The sequence below is a fragment of the Chiloscyllium plagiosum genome, unplaced genomic scaffold, assembly GCF_037043375.1.
Source record: "Chiloscyllium plagiosum isolate Xiang-an unplaced genomic scaffold, Cpla_swu_hap1 HiC_scaffold_23, whole genome shotgun sequence".
Taxonomy (NCBI): domain Eukaryota; kingdom Metazoa; phylum Chordata; class Chondrichthyes; order Orectolobiformes; family Hemiscylliidae; genus Chiloscyllium; species Chiloscyllium plagiosum.
Genome location: NW_028270161.1, coordinates 9,604,963 through 9,625,095, shown reverse-complemented (window position 1 = coordinate 9,625,095; position 20,133 = coordinate 9,604,963).

Below are 20,133 nucleotides of genomic sequence, written 5' to 3'. Positions count from 1 at the left end.
GGTTTGGTATTGGAGAGACACAGCAGGGTGTGGTATTGGAGAGACGCAGCACGGTGTGGTATTGGAGAGACACAGCTGGGTGTGGTATTGGAGACACTGCAGGGTTTGGTATTGGAGAGACACAGCACGGTGTGGTATTGGAGAGACACAGCTGGGTGTGGTATTGGAGAGACACAGCACGGTGTGGTATTGGAGAGACACAGCTGGGTGTGGTATTGGACAGACACAGCACGGTGTGGTATTGGAGAGACACAGCGGGGTGTGGTATTGGAGACACAGCAGGGTGTGGTATTGGAGAGACACTGCAGGGTGTGGTATTGGACAGACTCAGCACGGTGTGGTTATGGAGAGACACAGCGGGGTGTGGGATTGGAGAGACACAACATGGTGTGGTATTGGAGAGACACAGCACGGTGTGGTATTGGAGAGACACAATATGGTGTGGTATTGGAGAGATACAGCAGGGTGTGGTATTGGAGAGACACAGCGCGGTGTGGTATTGAGAGACACAGCACGGTGTGGTATTGGTGAGACACCGCAGGGTTTGGTATTGGAGAGACACAGCCGGGTGTGGTATTGGAGAGACACAGCTGGGTGTGGTATTGGAGAGACGCAGCACAGTGTGGTATTGGAGAGATACAGCTGGGTGTGGTATTGGAGAGACACAGCACGGTGTGGTATTGGAGAGACACAGCGGGGTGTGGTATTGGAGACACAGCACGGTGTGGTATTGGAGAGACACAGCAGCGGGAGGTATTGGAGAGACACAACAGGGTGTGGTATTCGAGAGACACAGCACGGTGTGGTATTGGAGAGACACCGCAGGGTTTGGTATTGGAGAGACACAGCAGGGTGTGGTATTGGAGAGACACAGCAAGGTGTGGTAATGGAGAGATACAGCACGGTGTGGTATTGGAGAGACACAGCCTGGTGTGGTATTGGAGAGACACAACATGGTGTGGTATTGGAGAGATACAGGAGGGTGTGGTATTGAGAGACACAGCACGGTGTGGTATTGGAGAGACACAATATGGTGTGGTATTGGAGAGATAGAGCGCGGTGTGATATTGAGAGACACAGCACGGTGTGGTATTGGAGAGACACAGCAGGCGGTGGTATAGGGGAGACACAGCACGGTGTGGTATTGAGAGACACAGCGCGGTGTGGTATTGGAGAGACACAGCGCGGTGTGGTATTGAGAGGCACAGCACGGTGTGGTATTGAGAGGCACAGCACGGTGTGGTATTGGAGAGACACAGCGCGGTGTGGTATTGAGAGACACAGCGCGGTGTGGTATTGGAGAGACACAGCAGGGGGAGGTATTGGAGAGACACAACAGGGTGTGGTATTGGACAGACACAGCACGGTGTGGTATTGAAGAGATACAGCACGGTGTGGTATTGGAGAGACACAACAGGGTGTGGTATTGGAGCGACAGAGCAGGGTGTGGTATTGGAGAGACACTGCAGGGTGTGGTATTGGAGAGACAGAGCAGGGTGTGGTATTGGAGAGACACTGCAGGGTGTGGTATTGGACAGACACAGCACGGTGTGGTTATGGAGAGACACAGCGGGGTGTGGGATTGGAGAGACACAACATGGTGTGGTATTGGAGAGACACAGCACGGTGTGGTATTGGAGAGACACAATATGGTGTGGTATTGGAGAGACACAGCGCGGTGTGGTATTGAGAGACACAGCACGGTGTGGTATTGGTGAGACACAGCGCGGTGTGGTATTGGAGAGACACAGCAGGGGGAGGTATTGGAGAGACACAACAGGGTGTGGTATTGGGGAGACACAGCACGGTGTGGTATTGGAGAGACACAGCAGGGTTTGGTATTGGAGAGATACAGCAGGGTGTGGTATTGAGAGCCACAGCACGGTGTGGTATTGGAGAGACACAGCGCGGTGTGGTATTGGAGAGACACAGCAGGGTGTGGTATTGGAGAGACACAGCAGGGTGTGGTATTGGAGAGACACAGCAGGGTGTGGTATTGAGAGACACAGCATGGTGTGGTATTGGAGAGACACAGCGCGGTGTGGTATTGGAGAGACACAGCCGGGTGTGTTATTGGAGAGACACAGCACGGTGTGGTATTAGAGAGACACAGCCGGGTGTGGTATTGGAGAGACACAACACGGTGTGGTATTGGAGAGACACAACAGGGTGTGGTATTGGACAGACACAGCACGGTGTGGTATTGGAGAGAAACAACAGGGTGTGGTATTGGACAGACACAGCACGGTGTGGTATTGAAGAGACACAACAGGGTGTGGTATTGGACAGACACTGCAGGGTGTGGTATTGGAGAGACACAGCAAGGTGTGGTTTGGAGAGACACAGCGCGGTGTGGTATTGGAGACACAGCCGGTTGTGGTATTGGAAAGACACTGCAGGGTGTGGTATTGTAGAGACACAACATGGTGTGATATTGGAGAGATACAGGAGGGTGTGGTATTGAGAGACACAGCCGGGTGTGGTACTGGAGAGACACAGCACGGTGTGGTATTGAGAGACACAGCCGGGTTTGGTATTGGAGTGACAGAGCAGGGCGTGGTATTGAGAGACACAGCCAGGTGTGTTATTGGAGAGACACAGCCGGGTGTGGTATTAGAGGGACACAGCAGGGGGAGGTATTGGAGAGACACAACAGGGTGTAGTATTGGACAGACACAGCGCGGTGTGGTATTGGAGAGAAACAGCACGGTGTGGTATTGGAGAGACACAGCAAGGTGTGGTATTGGAGAATCACAGCGCGGTGTGGTATTGGAGACACAGCCGGTTGTGGTATTGGAAAGACACTGCAGGGTGTGGTATTGTAGAGACACAGCAGGGTGTGGTATTGGAGAGACACAACATGGTGTGATATTGGAGAGATACGGGAGGGTGTGGTGTTGAGACACACAGCCGGGTTTGGTATTGAGAGACACAGCGCGGTGTGGTATTGAGAGACACAGCAGGGGGAGGTATTGGAGAGACACAACAGGGTATAGTATTGGACAGACACAGCACGGTGTGGTATTGGAGAGACACACCAGGGTGTGGTATTGGAGAGACACAGCAGGGTATGGTATTGAAGAGATACAGCAAGGTGTGGTATTGGAGAGACACAGCGGGGTGTGGTATTGGAGAGACACAGCTGGGTGTGGTATTGGAGAGACACAGCAACGTGTGGTTTTGGAGAGACCCAGCTGGGTGTGGTATTGGAGACACAGCCGGGTGTGGTATTGGAGAGACAGCCGGGTGTGGTATTGGAGAGACACAGCTGGGTGTGGTATTGGAGAGACACAGCAACGTGTGGTATTGGAGAGATCCAGCTGGGTGTGGTATTGGAGACACAGCCGGGTGTGGTATTGGAGAGACACAACAGGGTGTGGTATTGGAGAGACACAGCACGGTGTGGTATTGGACAGACACAACAGGGTGTGGTATTGGAGAGACACTGCAGGGTGTGGTATTGGAGAGATACAGCACGGTGTGGTATTGGAGAGAAACAGCGCGGTGTGCTATTGGAGAGACACAGCACGGTGTGGTATTGGAGAGAAACAGCGCGGTGTGGTATTGAAGAGACACAGCAGGGGAAGGTATTGGAGAGACACAACAGGATGTGGTATTGGAGAGACACAACACGGTGTGGTATTGGAGAGACACAGCAGGCTTTGGTATTGGAGAGACACAGCACGGTGTGATATTGGAGAGACAGAGCAGGATGTAGTATTGGAGAGACACAGCGCAGTGTGGTATTGGAGAGACACAGCGCAGTGTGGTATTGGAGAGACACTGCGCGGTGTGGTATTGGAGACACAGAGCAGGGTGTGGTATTGGATAGACACAGCAGGGTGTGGTATTGGAGAGACACAGCGCGGTTTGGTATTGGAGAGACACAGCAGGCTTTGGTATTGGAGAGACACAGCACGGTGTGATATTGGAGAGACAGAGCAGGATGTAGTATTGGAGAGACACAGCGCAGTGTGGTATTGGAGAGACACAGCGCAGTGTGGTATTGGAGAGACACTGCGCGGTGTGGTATTGGAGAGGCACAACATGGTGTGGTATTGGAGAGATACAGGAGGGTGTGGTATTGAGAGGCGCAGCACTGTGTGGTATTGGAGACACACACCACGGAGTGGTATTGGAGAGACACAATATTGTGTGGTATTGGAGAAGTACAGCAGGGTGTCGTATTGAGTGACACAGCATGGTGTGGCATTGGAGACACAGCACGGTGTGGTATTGGAGAGACACAGCAGGGGGTGGTATTGGAGAGACACAACGGGGTGCTGTATTGGAGAGACACAGCAGGGTGTGGTATTGGATAGATACAGCAGGGTGTGGTATTGTAGAGACACTGCAGGGTGTGGAATTGGAGAGACACAGCACGGTGTGGTATTGGAGAGACACACCACGGTGTGGTATTGGAGAGACACAGCACGGTGTGGTATTGGAGAGACACAGCCGGATGTGGTATTGGAGAGACACAGCAGGGTGTGGAATTGGAGAGACACAGCACGGTGTGGTATTGGAGAGACACACCACGGTGTGGTATTGGAGAGACACAGCACGGTGTGGTATTGGAGAGACACAGCACAGTGTGGTATTGGAGAGACACAGCCCGGTGTGGTATAGGAGAGACACAGCATGGGGTGTTATTGGAGAGACACAACAGGATGTGGTATTGGAGAGACTCAGCAAGTTGAGGTATTGGACAGACACAGCATGGTGTGGTATTGGAGACACACAGCAGGGTGTGGTATTGGAGAGACACAGCGCGGTGTGGTTTTGGAGAGACACAACATGGTGTGGTATTGGTGAGATGCAGGAGGGTGTGATATTGAGAGACACAGCACGGTGTCGTATTGGAGACACACACCACGGTGTGGTGTTGGAGCGACACAATATGGTGTGGTATTGGAGGGATAGAGCAGGGTGTGGTATTGGAGAGACAGCACGGTGTGGTATTGGAGAGACACTGCAGGGTGTGGTATTGGAGAGACACAGCGCGGTGTGGTATTGAGAGACACAGCAGTGTGTGGTATTGAGAGACACAGCAGGGTGTGGTATTGGAGAGACACAGCAGGGTGTGGTATTGGAGATAAACAACAGGGTGTGGTATTGAAGAGACACAGCAGGGCGTGGTATTGGAGAGACACAGCACGGTGTGGTATTGGAGATAAACAACAGGGTGTGGTATTGGAGAGACACAGCAGGGTGTGGTATTGAAGAGACACAGCAGGGTGTGGTATTGGAGAGACACAGCAGGGTGTGGTATTGGAGATACACAGCACGGTGTGGTATTGGAGATACACTGCAGGGTGTGGTTTTGGAGAGACACAACATGGTGTGGTATTGGTGAGATACAGGAGGGTGTGATATTGAGAGACACAGCACGGTGTCGTATTGGAGACACACACCACAGTGTGGTGTTGGAGCGACACAATATGGTGTGGTATTGGAGGGATAGAGCAGGGTGTGGTATTGGAGAGACAGCACGGTGTGGTATTGGAGAGACACTGCAGGGTGTGGTATTGGAGAGACAAAGCGTGGTGTGGTATTGAGAGACACAGCAAGATGTGGTATTGGAGAGACACTGCAGGGTGTGGTATTGGAGAGACAAAGCGCGGTGTGGTATTGAGAGACACAGCACGGTGTGGTATTGGAGAGACACAGCCGGGTGTGGTATTGGAGAGACACAGCAGGGGGAGGTATTGGAGAGACACAGCACAGTGTGGTATTGGAGAGACACTGCAGGGTGTGGTATTGGAGAGACACAGCACGGTGTGGTAATGGAGAGACTCAGCAAGGTGTGGTATTGGAGAGACACAGCAAGGTGCGGTATTGCTGATATACAGCAGGGTGTGGTATTGGAGACACAGCCAGGTGTGGTATTGGAGAGACACAGCCGGGTGTGGTATTGGAGAGACACTGCAGGGTGTGGTATTGGAGAGACACAGCAAGGTGCGGTATTGCTGATATACAGCAGGGTGTGGTATTGGAGACACAGCCAGGTGTGGTATTGGAGAGACACAGCAGGGTGTGGTATTGGAGAGACACAGCAGGGTGTGGTATGGGAGAGACACAGCAGGGTGTGGTATTGGAGAGACACAGCAGGGTGTGGTATTGGAGAGACACAACATGGTGTGATATTGGAGAGATACAGGAGGGTGTGGTTTGGAGAGACACAGCACGGTGTGGTATTGGAGACACACACCACGGTGTGGTATTGGAGAGACGCAGCAGGGTGTGGTATTGGAGAGATACAGCAGGGTGTGGTATTGGAGAGACACTGCAGGGTGTGGTATTGGAGAGACACTGCAGGGTGTGGTATTGGAGAGACACAGCCGGGTGTGGTATTGGAGAGACACAGCACGGTGTGGTATTGGAGTGACACAGCACATCGTGGTATGGAGAGACACAGCAGGCCGTGGTCTTGGGGAGACACAGCAAGGTGAGGTATTGAGAGACACAGCAGGGTGTGGTATTGAGAGACACAGCACGGTGTGGTATTGGAGAGACACAGCAGGCCGTGGTCTTGGGGAGACACAGCAAGGTGAGGTATTGAGAGACACAGCAGGGTGTGGTATTGAGAGACACAGCACGGTGTGGTATTGGAGAGACACAGCGCGGTGTGGTATTGAGAGACACAGCACGGTGTGGTATTGGAGAGACACAGCACGGTGTGGTATTGGAGAGACACAACAGGATGTGGTATTGGAAGGACACAGCAAGTTGAGGTATTGGACAGACACTGCGTCGTGTGGTATTGGAGAGACACAGCAGAGTGTGGTATTGGAGAGACACAACAGGGTGTGGTATTGGAGAGACACTGCAGGGTGCTGTATTGGAGAGACACAGCGCAGTGTGGTATAGGAGAGACACAGCCTGGTGTGGTATAGGAGAGACACAGCAGGGGGTGGTATTGGAGAGACACAACAGGGTGTGGTATTGGAGAGATACAGGAGGGTGTGGTATTGAGAGACACAGCAAGTTGAGGTATTGGACAGACACAGCGTAGTGTGGTATTGGAGACACACAGCAGGGTGTGGTATTGGAGAGATAGAGCAGGGTGTCGTATTGGAGAGACACAGAGAGGTGTGGTATTGGAGAGACACAACATGGTGTGGTATCGGAGAGATACAGGAGTGTGTGGTATTGAGAGACACAGCACGGTGTGGTATTGGGGACACACACCACGGTGTGGTATTGGAGAGACACAATATGGTGTGGTATTGGAGAGATACAGCAGGGTGTCGTATTGAGACACACAGCACGGTGTGGTATTGGAGACACAGCACGGTGTGGTATTGGAGAGACACAGCGCGGTGTGGTATTGAGAGACACAGCACGGTGTGGTATTGGAGAGACACATCCGGGTGTGGTATTGGAGAGACACAGCAGGCCGTGGTATAGGGGAGACAAAGAAAGGTGAGGTTTTGAGAGACACAGCAGGGTGTGGTATTGGAGAGACACAGCGCGGTGTGGTATTGGAGAGACACAGCGCGGTTTGGTATTGGAGAGACAGAGCACGGTGTGGTAGTGGAGAGACACAGCACGGTGTGGTATTGGAGAGACACAGCACGGTGTGGTATTGGAGAGACACAGCACGGTGTGGTATTGGACTGACACAGCTGGGTGTTGTATTGGAGAGACACAGGACGGTGTGGTATTGGAGATACAGCATGATGTGGTATTGGAGAGACACAGCTGATTGTGTTATTGGAGAGACACAGCAGGGTGTGGTATTGGAGAGATACAGCGCGGTGTGGTATTGGAGAGACACAGCGCGGTTTGGTATTGGAGAGACAGAGCACGGTGTGGTATTGGAGAGACACAGCGCGGTTTGGTATTGGAGAGACAGAGCACGGTGTGGTATTGGAGAGATACAGCGCGGTGTGGTATTGGAGAGACACAGCGCGGTGTGGTATTGGAGAGACACAGCATAGTGTGGTATTGGAGAGACACAGCAGGGTGCTGTATTGGAGAGACACAGCAGGGTGTGGTATTGCAGAGACACAGCTGGGTGTGGTATTGGAGACCCAGCACGGTGTGGTATTGGAGACAAAGCACAGTGTGGTATTGGAGAGACACAGCTGGGTGTGGTATTGGGGACACAGCAGCGTGTGAGATTGGAGACACATAGCAGGGTGTGGTATTGCAGAGACACAGCCGGGTGTGGTATTGGAGAGACACAGCACATCGTGGTATGGAGAGACACAGCAGGCCGTGGTCTTGGGGAGACACAGCAAGGTGAGGTATTGAGAGACACAGCAGGGTGTGGTATTGAGAGACACAGCACGGTGTGGTATTGGAGAGACACAGCAGGCCGTGGTCTTGGGGAGACACAGCAAGGTGAGGTATTGAGAGACACAGCAGGGTGTGGTATTGAGAGACACAGCACGGTGTGGTATTGGAGAGACACAGCGCGGTGTGGTATTGAGAGACACAGCACGGTGTGGTATTGGAGAGACACAGCACGGTGTGGTATTGGAGAGACACAACAGGATGTGGTATTGGAAGGACACAGCAAGTTGAGGTATTGGACAGACACTGCGTCGTGTGGTATTGGAGAGACACAGCAGAGTGTGGTATTGGAGAGACACAACAGGGTGTGGTATTGGAGAGACACTGCAGGGTGCTGTATTGGAGAGACACAGCGCAGTGTGGTATAGGAGAGACACAGCCTGGTGTGGTATAGGAGAGACACAGCAGGGGGTGGTATTGGAGAGACACAACAGGGTGTGGTATTGGAGAGATACAGGAGGGTGTGGTATTGAGAGACACAGCAAGTTGAGGTATTGGACAGACACAGCGTAGTGTGGTATTGGAGACACACAGCAGGGTGTGGTATTGGAGAGATAGAGCAGGTTGTCGTATTGGAGAGACACAGAGAGGTGTGGTATTGGAGAGACACAACATGGTGTGGTATCGGAGAGATACAGGAGTGTGTGGTATTGAGAGACACAGCACGGTGTGGTATTGGGGACACACACCACGGTGTGGTATTGGAGAGACACAATATGGTGTGGTATTGGAGAGATACAGCAGGGTGTCGTATTGAGACACACAGCACGGTGTGGTATTGGAGACACAGCACGGTGTGGTATTGGAGAGACACAGCGCGGTGTGGTATTGAGAGACACAGCACGGTGTGGTATTGGAGAGACACATCTGGGTGTGGTATTGGAGAGACACAGCAGGCCGTGGTATAGGGGAGACAAAGAAAGGTGAGGTTTTGAGAGACACAGCCGGGTGTGGTATTGGAGAGACACAGCGCGGTGTGGTATTGGAGAGACACAGCGCGGTTTGGTATTGGAGAGACAGAGCACGGTGTGGTAGTGGAGAGACACAGCACGGTGTGGTATTGGAGAGACACAGCACGGTGTGGTATTGGAGAGACACATCAGGTTGTGGTTTTGGAGAGACACAACGCGGTGTGATATTGGACTGACACAGCTGGGTGTTGTATTGGAGAGACACAGGACGGTGTGGTATTGGAGATACAGCATGATGTGGTATTGGAGAGACACAGCTGAGTGTGTTATTGGAGAGACACAGCAGGGTGTGGTATTGGAGAGATACAGCGCGGTGTGGTATTGGAGAGACACAGCGCGGTTTGGTATTGGAGAGACAGAGCACGGTGTGGTATTGGAGAGACACAGCGCAGTATGGTATTGGAGAGACACAGCATAGTGTGGTATTGGAGAGACACAGCAGGGTGCTGTATTGGAGAGACACAGCAGGGTGTGGTATTGCAGAGACACAGCTGGGTGTGGTATTGGAGACCCAGCACGGTGTGGTATTGGAGACAAAGCACAGTGTGGTATTGGAGAGACACAGCTGGGTGTGGTATTGGGGACACAGCAGCGTGTGAGATTGGAGACACATAGCAGGGTGTGGTATTGCAGAGACACAGCGCGGTGTGATATTGGACTGACACAGCAGGGTGTTGTATTGGAGAGACACAGGACGGTGTGGTATTGGAGAGACACAGCTGAGTGTGTTATTGGAGAGACACAGAGCGGTGTGGTATTGGAGAGACACAGCAGGGTGTGGTTTTGGAGAGACACAGCAGGGAGTGGTATTGGAGAGACACAGCACGGTGTGGTATTGGAGAGACACAGCACGGTGTGGTATTGGAGAGACACAGCAGGGTTTGGTATTGGAGAGACACAGCACAGTGTGGTATTGGAGAGACACAGCCCGGTGTGGTATAGGAGAGACACAGCATGGGGTGTTATTGGAGAGACACAACAGGATGTGGTATTGGAGAGACTCAGCAAGTTGAGGTATTGGACAGACACAGCATGGTGTGGTATTGGAGACACACAGCAGGGTGTGGTATTGGAGAGACACAGCGCGGTGTGGTTTTGGAGAGACACAACATGGTGTGGTATTGGTGAGATGCAGGAGGGTGTGATATTGAGAGACACAGCACGGTGTCGTATTGGAGACACACACCACGGTGTGGTGTTGGAGCGACACAATATGGTGTGGTATTGGAGGGATAGAGCAGGGTGTGGTATTGGAGAGACAGCACGGTGTGGTATTGGAGAGACACTGCAGGGTGTGGTATTGGAGAGACACAGCGCGGTGTGGTATTGAGAGACACAGCAGTGTGTGGTATTGAGAGACACAGCAGGGTGTGGTATTGGAGAGACACAGCAGGGTGTGGTATTGGAGATAAACAACAGGGTGTGGTATTGAAGAGACACAGCAGGGCGTGGTATTGGAGAGACACAGCACGGTGTGGTATTGGAGATAAACAACAGGGTGTGGTATTGGAGAGACACAGCAGGGTGTGGTATTGAAGAGACACAGCAGGGTGTGGTATTGGAGATACACAGCACGGTGTGGTATTGGAGATACACTGCAGGGTGTGGTTTTGGAGAGACACAACATGGTGTGGTATTGGTGAGATACAGGAGGGTGTGATATTGAGAGACACAGCACGGTGTCGTATTGGAGACACACACCACAGTGTGGTGTTGGAGCGACACAATATGGTGTGGTATTGGAGGGATAGAGCAGGGTGTGGTATTGGAGAGACAGCACGGTGTGGTATTGGAGAGACACTGCAGGGTGTGGTATTGGAGAGACAAAGCGTGGTGTGGTATTGAGAGACACAGCAAGATGTGGTATTGGAGAGACACTGCAGGGTGTGGTATTGGAGAGACAAAGCGCGGTGTGGTATTGAGAGACACAGCACGGTGTGGTATTGGAGAGACACAGTCGGGTGTGGTAATGGAGAGACACAGCAGGGGGAGGTATTGGAGAGACACAGCACAGTGTGGTATTGGAGAGACACTGCAGGGTGTGGTATTGGAGAGACACAGCACGGTGTGGTAATGGAGAGACTCAGCAAGGTGTGGTATTGGAGAGACACAGCAAGGTGCGGTATTGCTGATATACAGCAGGGTGTGGTATTGGAGACACAGCCAGGTGTGGTATTGGAGAGACACAGCCGGGTGTGGTATTGGAGAGACACTGCAGGGTGTGGTATTGGAGAGACACAGCAAGGTGCGGTATTGCTGATATACAGCAGGGTGTGGTATTGGAGACACAGCCAGGTGTGGTATTGGAGAGACACAGCAGGGTGTGGTATTGAGAGACACAGCACGGTGTGGTATTGGAGAGACACAGCAGGCCGTGGTCTTGGGGAGACACAGCAAGGTGAGGTATTGAGAGACACAGCAGGGTGTGGTATTGAGAGACACAGCACGGTGTGGTATTGGAGAGACACAGCGCGGTGTGGTATTGAGAGACACAGCACGGTGTGGTATTGGAGAGACACAGCACGGTGTGGTATTGGAGAGACACAACAGGATGTGGTATTGGAAGGACACAGCAAGTTGAGGTATTGGACAGACACTGCGTCGTGTGGTATTGGAGAGACACAGCAGAGTGTGGTATTGGAGAGACACAACAGGGTGTGGTATTGGAGAGACACTGCAGGGTGCAGTATTGGAGAGACACAGCGCAGTGTGGTATAGGAGAGACACAGCCCGGTGTGGTATAGGAGAGACACAGCAGGGGGTGGTATTGGAGAGACACAACAGGGTGTGGTATTGGAGAGATACAGGAGGGTGTGGTATTGAGAGACACAGCAAGTTGAGGTATTGGACAGACACAGCGTAGTGTGGTATTGGAGACACACAGCAGGGTGTGGTATTGGAGAGATAGAGCAGGGTGTCGTATTGGAGAGACACAGAGAGGTGTGGTATTGGAGAGACACAACATGGTGTGGTATCGGAGAGATACAGGAGTGTGTGGTATTGAGAGACACAGCACGGTGTGGTATTGGGGACACACACCACGGTGTGGTATTGGAGAGACACAATATGGTGTGGTATTGGAGAGATACAGCAGGGTGTCGTATTGAGACACACAGCACGGTGTGGTATTGGAGACACAGCACGGTGTGGTATTGGAGAGACACAGCGCGGTGTGGTATTGAGAGACACAGCACGGTGTGGTATTGGAGAGACACATCCGGGTGTGGTATTGGAGAGACACAGCAGGCCGTGGTATAGGGGAGACAAAGAAAGGTGAGATTTTGAGAGACACAGCCGGGTGTGGTATTGGAGAGACACAGCGCGGTGTGGTATTGGAGAGACACAGCGCGGTTTGGTATTGGAGAGACAGAGCACGGTGTGGTAGTGGAGAGACACAGCACGGTGTGGTATTGGAGAGACACATCAGGTTGTGGTTTTGGAGAGACACAACGCGTTGTGATATTGGACTGACACAGCGCGGTGTGGTATTGGAGATACAGCATGATGTGGTATTGGAGAGACACAGCTGAGTGTGTTATTGGAGAGACACAGCAGGGTGTGGTATTGGAGAGATACAGCGCGGTGTGGCATTGGAGAGACACAGCGCGGTTTGGTATTGGAGAGACAGAGCACGGTGTGGTATTGGAGAGACACAGCGCAGTATGGTATTGGAGAGACACAGCATAGTGTGGTATTGGAGAGACACAGCACGGTGCTGTATTGGAGAGACACAGCAGGGTGTGGTATTGCAGAGACACAGCTGGGTGTGGTATTGGAGACCCAGCACGGTGTGGTATTGGAGACACAGCACAGTGTGGTATTGGAGAGACACAGCTGGGTGTGGTATTGGGGACACAGCAGCGTGTGAGATTGGAGACACATAGCAGGGTGTGGTATTGCAGAGACACAGCGCGGTGTGATATTGGACTGACACAGCAGGGTGTTGTATTGGAGAGACACAGGACGGTGTGGTATTGGAGAGACACAGCTGAGTGTGTTATTGGAGAGACACAGAGCGGTGTGGTATTGGAGAGACACAGCAGGGTGTGGTTTTGGAGAGACACAGCAGGGAGTGGTATTGGAGAGACACAGCAGGGTGTGGTATTTAGAGACACAGCGCGGTGCGATATTGGAGAGACACAGCACAGTGTGGTATTGGAGAGACACAGCGCGGTGTGGTATTGGACAGACACAGCATGGTGTGGTATTGGACAGACACAGCAGGGGATGGTATTGGAGAGACACAACGGGGCGTGTTATTGGATTGGCACAACACGGTGTGGTATTGGAGAGACACAGCTAAAAATGTGTTGCTGGAAAAGCGCAGCAGGTCAGGCAGCATCCAGGGAACAGGAGAATCGACGTTTCGGGCATAAGCCCTTCTTCATGAATGTGTAAAGTGTGTCCAGCAGGCTAAGATAGAAGGTAGGGAGGAGGGACTTGGGGGAGGGGCGTTGGAAATGCGATAGATGGAAAGAGGTCAAGGTGAGGGTGATAGGTCAGACTGGGGTGGGGGCGGAGAGGTCAGGAAGAAGATTGCAGTTTCGGAAGGCGGTGCTGAGTTCGATGGATTTGAATGATACAAGGTGGGGTGAGGGGAAATGTGGAAGCTGGTGAAATCCGAGTTCATCCCTTGTGGTAGGAGGGTTCCTAGGCAGAAGATGAGGCGCTCTTCCTCCAACCGTCATGTTGTTGTGGTCTGGCGATGGAGGATTCAAAAGACCTGCATATCGTTGGTGGAGTGGGAGGGGGAGTTGAAGTGTTGAGCCACGGGGTGGTTGGGTTGGTTGGTCCGGGTGTCCCAGAGGTGTTCTATGAAACGCTCCGCAAGTAGGCGGCCTGTCTCCCCAAATAGAGGAGGCCACATCGGGTGCAGAGGATGCAATAGATGATGTGTGTGGAGGTGCAGGTGAATTTGTGGCGGATATGGAAGTTTCCTTTGGGGCCTTGGAGGGAGGTGAGGGGGGAGGTGTGGGTGCAAGTCTTGCACCTCCTGCGGTTGCAGGGGAAGGTGCCGGGAGTGGAGGTTGGGTTGGTGGGGGGTGTGGATCTGACGAGGGAGTTACGGAGGGAGTGGTCTTTAGGAATGCTGATAGGGGATGGGAGGGAAATATATCCTTGGTGGTGGGGTCCGTTTGGAGGTAGCGGAAATGATGGCGGATGATGCGCTGTACATGGAGATTGGTGGGGTGGTAGGTGAGGACCAGTGGGGTTCTGTCCTGGTGGCGGTTGGAGGGGCGGGTCTCAAGGGCGGAGGAGCGGGAAGTGGAAGAGATGCGGTGGAGGGCATCGTCGACCACGTCGGGGGAGAAATTGCAATCCTTGAAGAAGGAGGCCATCTGGGTTGTACGTTTTTGGAACTGGTCCTCCTGGGAGCAGATGCGGCAGAGACGAAGGAATTGGGAGAATGGGATGGCGTATTTACAGGGGGCAGGGTGGGAGGAGGTGTAGTCCAGGTAGCTGTGGGAGTCGGTCGGTTTGTAGTAGATGTCCGTGTTGATTTGGTAGCCTGAGAGAGACACAGCAAAGTGAGGTATTGGAGAGACACAGCACGGTGTGGTATTGGAGAGACACAGCAGTGTGTGGTATTGGAGAGACACAGCACGGTGTGGTATTGGAGACACACAGCAGGGTGTGGTATTGGGGAGACACAGCACGGTGTGGTGTTGGAGAGACACAGCAGGGTGAGGTATTGGAGAGACACAGCAGGGTGTGGTATTGGAGAGACACAGCACGGTGTGGTATTGGAGAGACACAGCACGGTGTGGTATTTAAGAGAAACAGCACAGTGTGGTATTGGAGAGTCACAGCGCGGTGTGGTATTGGAGAGACACAGCGGGGTGTGGTATTGGAGAGATACAGCAGGGTGTGGTATTGGAGAGACACAGCAGGGTGTGGTATTGGAGAGACACAGCAGGGTGTGGTATTGGAGAGACACAGCGCGGTGTGGTATTGGAGAGACACAGCAGGGTGTGGTATTGGAGAGATACAGCAGGGTGTGGTATTGGAGAGACACAGCAGGGTGTGGTATTGGAGAGACACAGCAGGGTGTGGTATTGGAGAGACACAGCACGGTGTGGTATTGGAGAGACACAGCAGGGTGTGGTATTGGAGAGTCACAGCACGGTGTGGTATTGGAGAGTCACAGCACGGTGTGGTATTGGAGAGACACAGCACGGTGTGGTATTGGAGAGTCACAGCACGGTGTGGTATTGGAGAGACACAGCAGGGGATGGTATTGGAGAGACACAGCAGGGGATGGTATTGGAGAGACACAGCGGGGTGTGGTATTGGAGACACACCAATTCTTCATCAACACCTTCCACCCCGACCTCAAATTCACCTGGACAGTCTCAGATTCCTCCCTCCCCTTCCTCGACCTTTCTATTTCTATCTCAGGCGACCGAATCAACACGGACATCTACTACAAACCGACCGACTCCCACAGCTACCTGGACTACACCTCCTCCCATCCTGCCCCCTGTAAAAACGCCATCCCATTCTCCCAATTCCTTCGACTCCGCCGCATCTGCTCCCAGGAGGACCAGTTCCAAAAACGTACAACCCAGATGGCCTCCTTCTTCAAGGACCGCAATTTCCCCTCAGACGTGGTCGACGATGCCCTCCACCGCATCTCTTCCACTTCCCGCTCCTCAGCCCTTGAACCCCGCCCCTCCAACCGCCACCAGGACAGAACCCCACTGGTCCTCACCTACCACCCCACCAATCTCCATGTACAGCGCATCATCCGCCGTCATTTCCGCTACCTCCAAACGGACCCCACCACCAAGGATATATTTCCCTCACCTCCCCTATCAGCATTCCGTAAAGACCACTCCCTCCGTGACTCCCTCGTCAGATCCACACCCCCCACCAACCCAACCTCCACTCCCGGCACCTTCCCCTGCAACCGCAGGAGGTGCAAGACATGCGCGCACACCTCCCCCCTCACCTCCCTCCAAGGCCCCAAAGGAAACTTCCATATCCGCCACAGATTCACCTGCACCTCCACACATATCATCTATTGCTTCCTCTGCACCCGATGTGGCCTCCTCTATATTGGGGAGACAGTCCGGCTACTTGCAGAGCATTTCAGAGAACACCTCTGGGACACCCGGACCAACCAACCCAACCACCCTGTAGCTCAACATTTCAATTCCCCCTCCCACTCCACCAAGGATATGCAGGTCTTTGGACTCCTCCATCGTCAGACCACAACAAAACGACGGTTGGAGAAAGAACGCCTCATCTTCCGCCTAGGAACCCTCCAACCACAAGGGATGAACTCGGTTTCCTCATTTCCCCTCCCCACACCCTGTCTCAGTCAAATCCATCAAATACAGCACCGCCTTCCTAACCTGAGATCTTCTTCCCAACCTCTCCGCCCCCACCCCAGTCTGATCTATCACCCTCACCTTGACCTCTTTCCACCTATCACATTTCCGACGCCCCTCCCCCAAGTCCCTCCTCCCTACCTTTTATCTTAGCCTGCTGGACAAACATTCCTCATTCCTGAAGAAGGGCTTATGCCCGAAACGTCGATTCTCCTGTTCCCTGGATGCTGCCTGACCTGCTGCGCTTTTCCAGCAACACATTTCCAGCTCTGATCTCCAGCATCTGCAGACCTCACTTTCTCCCCATTGGAGACACACAGCAGGGTGTGGTATTGGAGAGACACAGCACGATGTGGTATTGGAGAGACACAGCAGGCTGTGGTATTGGAGAGACACAGCAGGGTGAGGTATTGGAGAGAAACAGCAGGATATGGTATTGGAGAGACACAGCACGGTGTGGTATTTAAGAGACACAGCACAGTGTGGTATTGGAGAGTCACAGCATGGTGTGGTATTGGAGAGACACAGCAGGATGTGGTATTGGAGAGACACAGCACGGTGTAGTATAGGAGAGACTCAGCAGGGTGTGGTATTGTAGAGACACAGCGCGGTGTGGTATTGGAGAGACACAGCAGTGTGTGGTATTGGAGAGACACAGCAGGGTGTGGTATTGGAGAGACACAGCAAGGTGAGGTATTGGAGAGACACAGCAGGATGTCGTTTTTGAGAGACACAGCACGGTGTGGTATTGGAGAGACACAGCACGGTGTAGTTTCGGAGAGACTCAGCAGGGTGTGGTATTGTAGAGACACAGCGCGGTGTGGAATTGGAGATACACTGCAGGGTGTGGTATTGGAGAGACACAGCGGGGTGTGGTATTGGAGAGACACAGCAGGGTGTGGTATTGGAGAGACACAGCGGGGTGTGGTATTGGAGAGACACAGCACGGTGTGGTATTGGAGAGACACAGCACGGTGTGGTATTGGCGTGACACAGCAGGGTGTGATATTGGAGAGACACAGCACGGTGTGGTATTGGAGAGACACAGCGCGGTGTGGTATTGCAGAGACACAGCACGGTGTGGTATTGGAGAGACACAGCAGGGTGTGGTATTGGAGAGACACAGCTGGGTGTGGTATTGGAGAGACACAGCACGGTGTGGTATTGGAGAGACACAGCGCGGTGTGGTATTGGAGAGACACAGCAGGGTGTGGTATTGGAGAGACACAGCTGGGTGTGGTATTGGAGAGACACAGCTGGGTGTGGTATTGGAGAGACACAGCAGGGTGTGGTATTGGAGAGACACAGCAGGGTGTGGTATTGGAGAGACACAGCAGGGTGTGGTATTGCAGAGACACAGCACGGTGTGGTATTGGAGAGACACAGCACGGTGTGGTATTGGAGAGACACAGCGCGGTGTGGTATTGGAGAGACACAGCACGGTGTGGTATTGGAGAGACACAGCGCGGTGTGGTATTGGAGAGACTCAGCTGGGTGTGGTATTGGAGAGACACAGCACGGTGTGGTATTGGAGACACAGCCGGGTGTGGTATTGGAGAGACACAGCTGGGTGTGGTATTGGAGAGACACAGCACGGTGTGGTATTGGAGAGACACAGCGGGGTGTGGTATTGCAGAGACACAGCACGGTGTGGTATTGGAGAGACACAGCAGGGTGTGGTATTGGAGAGACACAGCAGGGTGTGGTATTGGAGAGACACAGCACGGTGCGGTATTGGAGAGACACACAGGGTGTGGTATTGGAGAGACACAGCTGGGTGTGGTATTGGAGAGACACAGCACGGTGTGGTATTGGAGAGACACAGCGCGGTGTGGTATTGGAGAGACACAGCACGGTGTGGTATTGGAGAGACACAGCGCGGTGTGGTATTGGAGAGACTCAGCTGGGTGTGGTATTGGAGAGACACAGCACGGTGTGGTATTGGAGACACAGCCGGGTGTGGTATTGGAGAGACACAGCTGGGTGTGGTATTGGAGAGACACAGCACGGTGTGGTATTGGAGAGACACAGCGCGGTGTGGTATTGGAGAGACACAGCACGGTGTGGTATTGGAGAGACACAGCGCGGTGTGGTATTGGAGAGACACAGCAGGGTGTGGTATTGGAGAGACACAGCACGGTGTGGTATTGGAGACACAGCCGGGTGTGGTATTGGAGAGACACAGCTGGGTGTGGTATTGGAGAGACACAGCACGGTGTGGTATTGGAGAGACACAGCGCGGTGTGGTATTGGAGAGACACAGCACGGTGTGGTATTGGAGAGACACAGCGCGGTGTGGTATTGGAGAGACACAGCGGGGTGTGGTATTGGAGAGACACAGCACAGTGTGGTATTGGAGATACACTGCAGGGTGTGGTATTGGAGAGACACAGCAGGGTGTGGTATTGGAGAGACACAGCAGGGTGTGGTATTGGAGAGACACAGCTGGGTGTGGTATTGGAGAGACACAGCACGGTGTGGTATTGGAGAGACACACAGGGTGTGGTATTGGAGAGAGACAGCAGGGTGTGGTATTGGAGAGACACAGCAGGGTGTGGTATTGGAGAGACACAGCAGGGTGTGGTATTGGAGAGACACAGCTGGGTGTGATATTGGAGAGACACAGCACGGTGTGGTATTGGAGAGACACACAGGGTGTGGTATTGGAGAGACACAGCTGGGTGTGGTATTGGAGAGACACAGCACGGTGTGATATTGGAGAGACACAGCACGGTGTGGTATTGGAGAGACACAGCGCGGTGTGGTATTGGAGAGACACAGCACGGTGTGGTATTGGAGATACACTGCAGGGTGTGGTATTGGAGAGAAACAGCGCGGTGTGGTATTGGAGAGACACAGCGGGGTGTGGTATTGGAGAGACACAGCAGGGTGTGGTATTGGAGAGACACAGCACAGTGTGGTATTGGAGAGACACTGCAGGGTGTGGTATTGGAGAGACACAGCTGGGTGTGGTATTGGAGAGACACAGCACGGTGTGATATTGGAGAGACACAGCGCGGTGTGGTATTGGAGAGACACAGCACGGTGTGGTATTGGAGAGACACAGCAGGGTGTGGTATTGGAGAGACACAGCAGGGTGTGGTATTGGAGAGACACAGCGGGGTGTGGTATTGGAGAGACACAGCGCGGTGTAGTATTGGAGAGACACAGCAGGGTGTGGTATTGGAGAGACACAGCAGGGTGTGGTATTGGAGAGACACAGCAGGGTGTGGTATTGGAGAGACACAGCGGGGTGTGGTATTGGAGAGACACAGCAGGGTGTTGTTTTGGAGTGAGACAGCAGGGTGTGGTATTGGAGAGATACAGCGCGGTGTGGTATTGGAGAGACACAGCACGGTGTTGTATTGGAGAGACACAGCACGGTGTGCTATTGGAGAGACACAGCACGGTGTGTTATTGGAGAGACACAGCAGGGTGTGGTATTGGAGAGACACAGCAGGGTGTGGTATTGGAGAGACACAGCAGGGTGTGGTATTGGAGAGACACAGCGGGGTGTGGTATTGGAG